The sequence below is a fragment of the Arachis duranensis genome, chromosome 6, assembly GCF_000817695.3.
Source record: "Arachis duranensis cultivar V14167 chromosome 6, aradu.V14167.gnm2.J7QH, whole genome shotgun sequence".
Taxonomy (NCBI): domain Eukaryota; kingdom Viridiplantae; phylum Streptophyta; class Magnoliopsida; order Fabales; family Fabaceae; genus Arachis; species Arachis duranensis.
The window spans coordinates 68,302,507-68,307,744 of record NC_029777.3 but is presented as its reverse complement, the minus strand read 5'-3'; positions in this window follow the sequence as shown (position 1 = coordinate 68,307,744).

Sequence of the window (5,238 nt, the reverse complement as noted above, 5' to 3'; positions counted from 1 at the left end):
CTTAGGTCCTCAATAGGGAACTCCTTCTTGTTTGAGAGACGTCCCAGGAGGTCTTCCTCACTAGGATTTTCATCTTTCTCCTCCCTTGTGCATTCGGCCATATTGATTACATCAATGGCCTTGCACTCTCCTTTTGGATTTTCTTCTGTATTGCTTGGGAGAATACTGGGAGGAGTTTCAGTGACTTTCTTACTCAGTTGGCCCACTTGTGCCTCCAAATTTTTTATGGAGGACGTTGTTTCACTCATGAAACTTAAGGTGGCTTTAGACATATCAGAGACTAAATTTGCTAATTAGAGGGGCTCTGCTCAGAATTCTCTGTTTGTTGCTGAGAAGATGATGGAAAAGGCTTGTTATTGCTTAGCCTGTTTCTTCCACCATTATTAAAGCCTTGTTGAGGCTTTTGTTGATCCTTCCATGAGAAATTTGGATGATTTCTCCATGATGAATTATAGTTGTTTCCATAAGGTTCACCCATGTAATTTACATCTGCTATTGCAGGGTTCTCAGGATCATAAGCTTCTTCAGAAGCTGCCTCTTTAATACTGTTGGATGCATTTTGCCATCTATTCAGACTTTGAGAAATCATGTTGACTTGCTAAGTCAACACTTTGTTCTGAGCCAATATGGCATTTAGAGCATTAATTTCAAGAATTCCCTTCCTCTGAGGCGTCCCATTATTCACGGAATTCCTCTCAGAAGTGTACATGAATTGGTTATTTGCAACCATGTCAATAAGTTCTTGAGCTTCTGCAGGCGTTTTCTTTAAGTGAATGGATCCACCTGTAGAATGGTCCAATGACATTTTGGAAAACTCAGATAGACCATAATAGAATATATCTAATATGGTCCATTCTGAAAACATGTCAGAAGGACACTTTTTAGTCATCTGCTTGTATCTTTCCCAAGCTTCATAGAGGGATTCACTATTTTTTTGCTTGAAGGTCTGAACATCCACTCTAAGCTTGCTCAACTTTTGAGGAGGAAAGAATTTATCCAAGAAGGTCGTGACCAGCTTATCCCAGGAGTCCAGGCTATCTTTAGGTTGTGAGTCTAACCATGTTCTAGCTCTATCTCTTACAGCAAAAGGGAAAAGCATAAGATTTTTTTTAAAATTGAAAATTTGACTTGACTTGTAAGAAACAACTAATTTTAAAAAATTTTTACCAAGTCAACTCAAATTTTCAAAAATTTGGAGAGAAATAAGGAAAAGATATTTTTTTGATTTTTAAATTTTTAATGATGAGAGAGAAAAACATAATTATGACCCAAAATATGAAAATTTTGGATCAAAACCAATTATGCATGCAAGAACACTATGAATGTTAAGATGAACACCAAGAACACTTTGAAGATCATGATGAACATCAAGAACATATTTTTGAAAAATTTTTGATGCAAAGAAAACATGCAAGACACCAAACTTGGAATTCTTTAATGCATGGACACTATGAATGCAAAAATGCATATGAAAAACAACATACAACACAAAACAAGAAAACATCAAGATCAAACAAGAAGACTTGTCAAGAACAACTTGAAGATCATGAAGAACACCATGAATGCATGAATTTTCGAAAAATGCAAGAGAAATTTTTAAAGCATGCAATTGACACCAAACTTAAAAATTGACTCAAGACTCAAACAAGAAACACAAAATATTTTTGTTTTTATGATTTTATGATTTTTTTTGTATTTTTATTATTTTTTTCGAAAATTATAATTTTGAAAAACGAAAATAAAGAAAAAATTTTTGAAAGATTTTTGAAAACATTTTTGAAAGGAAAATAAAAAGAAAATTACCTAATCTGAGCAACAAGATGAACCGTCAGTTGTCCATACTCGAACAATCCCTGGCAACGGTGCCAAAAACTTGGTGGACGAAATTGTGATCATCAATAATGGCTCCAAAGATTTGGTGCTCTCAAACGTGAATCACACTTTGTCACAACTCCGCACAACTAACCAGCAAGTGTACTGGGTCGTCCAAGTAATACCTTACGTTAGTAAGGGTCGATCCCACAGATATTGTTGGTATGAAGCAAGCTATGGTCATCTTGTAAATCCCAGTCAGACGGATTTAACTGGATTAAGAGATTATTGGTTTAAATAAAGATAATAAAATAAACAGAAAATAAAGATAAAGTTACTTATGTAATTCAATGGTGGGAATTTCAGATAGGTGTATTGAGGTGCTGTGTTCCTTCTGAATCTCTGCTTTCCTACTTCTTCCTTCTAGTTTTTCATCACTCCTTTCTATGGCAAGCTGTATGTAGGGCATCACTGTTGTCAAAGGCTACATCCCATTCTCTCAGTGAAAATGGTCCAAATGCTCTGTCACAGCACGGCTAATCATCTGTCGATTCTCAATCAGGTTGGAATAGAATCCAGTGATTCTTTTGCGTCTGTCAGTAACGCCCAGCCTTCAGGAATTTGAAGCTCGTCACAGTCATTCAATCTCGGAATCCTACTCGGAATACCACAGACAAGGTTAGACTTTCCGGATTCCCATGAATGCCGCCATCAATTCTAGCTTATACCACGAAGATTTTGATCGAGGAATCCAAGAGATATGCGCCCGGTCTAAGGTAGAACGGAAGTGGTTGTCAGTCACGCGCGTTCATAGGTGAGAATGATGATGAGTGTCACGGATCATCACATTCATCAAGTTGAAGTGCAACGAATATCTTAGAGCAGGAATAAATCGAATTGGATAGAAGATAGTAGTAATTGCATTAAAACTTGAGGTACAGCAGAGCTCCACACCCTTAATATAAGGTGTGTAGAAACTCCACCGTTGAAAATACATAAGTGAAAGGTCCAGGCATGGCCGAATGGCCAGCCCCTAGATCTAAGAACTAAACATCCCAAGATTAAATAATACAATCAAAGATATCTAATAAACTAGTAAAAAGTTCTATTTATACTAAACTAGCTACTAGGGTTTACAGAGGTAAGTAATTGATGCATAAATCCACTTCTGGGGCCCACTTGGTGTGTGCTTGGGCTGAGCTTGAACTATCCACGAGCTGAGGCTTCTCATGGAGTTGAACGCCAAGTTGTAACATGTTTTGGGCGTTCAACTCTGGTTCGTGACGTGCTTCTAGCGTTTGACTCTAGAATGCAACATAGAACTGGCATTGAGTGCCAGTTTATGTCACCAAATCTCGAATAAAGTATAGACTATTATATATGGATGGAAAGCTCTGGATGTCTACTTTCAAACGCCATTGAGAGCGCGCCATTTTGAGTTCTGTAGCTCCAGAAAATCCATTTTGAGTGCAGGGAGGTCAGATTCCAACAGCATCAGCAGTCCTTTGTCAGCCTCCTATCAGAGTTTTGCTCAGGTCCCTCAATTTCAGCCAGAAAATACCTGAAATCACAGAAAAACACACAAACTCATAGTAAAGACCAGAAATGTGAATTTAGCATAAAAACTAATGAAAACATCCCTAAAAGTAACTAGATCATACTAAAAACTACCTAAAAATAATGCCAAAAAGTGTATAAATTATCCGCTCATCAGGCATCCATCGCCATTCAGCCTTATCAGATAGAGAGATTTCGTACAAAGATTCGTGAACAAACAAAAGATCTTGTGTGTTACTGCAAAAGAGAGTATTATAATAAAGTAAACCCTAATAGAAGATTTCAACAAATTGAAGAAAAACAAGTGATAAAATTGAATCCAGAAACATAAAGAAGAAACATAAAGAAGGAACAGCGTCAGCTGATCAATGAAAGAAGAAATAGATGAAAAAAATATCATTATTTATTCTAGTAAATTAAATTTCTACTAATCCTAATTATAATCTTTAGAAGTTTCAGATAGCTAACCACTACAACTAATAATTATTTAAACAAATAATCATGAATTATGAATTTGTTAATTAGAATATGCATAACAAACGATATGGAAAAAAAAAAGAAAATATACAAAAATTAAATCAATAATAAAATATGAAAGACCAAAATGAATATTAAAAAATTATAAATATGATAAAGCAAATGCTCTATCACAGCACGGCTAATCATCTGTCGATTCTCAATCAGGTTGGAATAGAATCCAGTGATTCTTTTGTGTCTGTCACTAATGCCCAGCCTTCAGGAGTTTGAAGCTCGTCACAGTCATTCAATCCTGGAATCCTACTTGGAATACCACAGACAAGGTTAAACTTTCCGGATTCCCATGAATGCCGCCATCAATTCTAGCTTATACCACAAAGATTCTGATCGAGGAATCCAATAGATATGCGCCCGGTCTAAGGTAGAACGGAAGTGTTTGTCAGTCACGCGCGTTCATAGGTGAGAATGATGATGAGTGTCACGGATCATCACATTCATCAAGTTGAAGTGCAACAAATATCTTAGAACAGAAATAAATCGAATTGGATAGAAGATAGTAGTAATTGCATAAAAACTTGAGGTACAGCAGAGCTCCACACCCTTAATATAAGGTGTGTAGAAACTCCACCGTTGAAAATACATAAGTGAAAGGTCCAGGCATGGCCGAATGGCCAGCCCCCATATCTAAGAACTAAATGTCCCAAAATTAAATAATACAATCAAAGTTATCTAATAAACTAGTAAAAAGTTCTATTTATACTAAACTAGCTACTAGGGTTTACAGAGGTAAGTAATTGATGCATAAATCTACTTCCGGGGCCCACTTGGTGTGTGCTTGGGCTGAGCTTGTGTGTTACTGCAAAAGAGAGTATTATAATAAAGTAAACCCTAATAGAAGATTTCAACAAATTGAAGAAAAACAAGTGATAAAATTGAATCCAGAAACATAAAGAAGAAACATAAAGAAGGAATAACATCAGCTGATCAATGAAAGAAGAAATAGATGAACAAAAATATCATTATTTATTCTAGTAAATTAAATTTCTACTAATCCTAATTATAATCTTCAGAAGTTTCAGAGAGCTAACCACTACAACTAATAATTATTTAAACAAATAATCATGAATTATGAATTTGTTAATTAGAATATGCATAACAAACGATATGGAAAAAAAAAGAAAATATACAAAAATTAAATCAATAATAAAATATAAAAGGACCAAAATGAATATTAAAAAATTATAAATATGATAAAGCAAATGCTCTGTCACAGCACGGCTAATCATCTGTCGGTTCTAAATCAGGTTGGAATAGAATCCAGTGATTCTTTTGCGTCTGTCACTAACGCCCAGCCTTCAGGAGTTTGAAGCTCATCACAGTCATTCAGTCCTT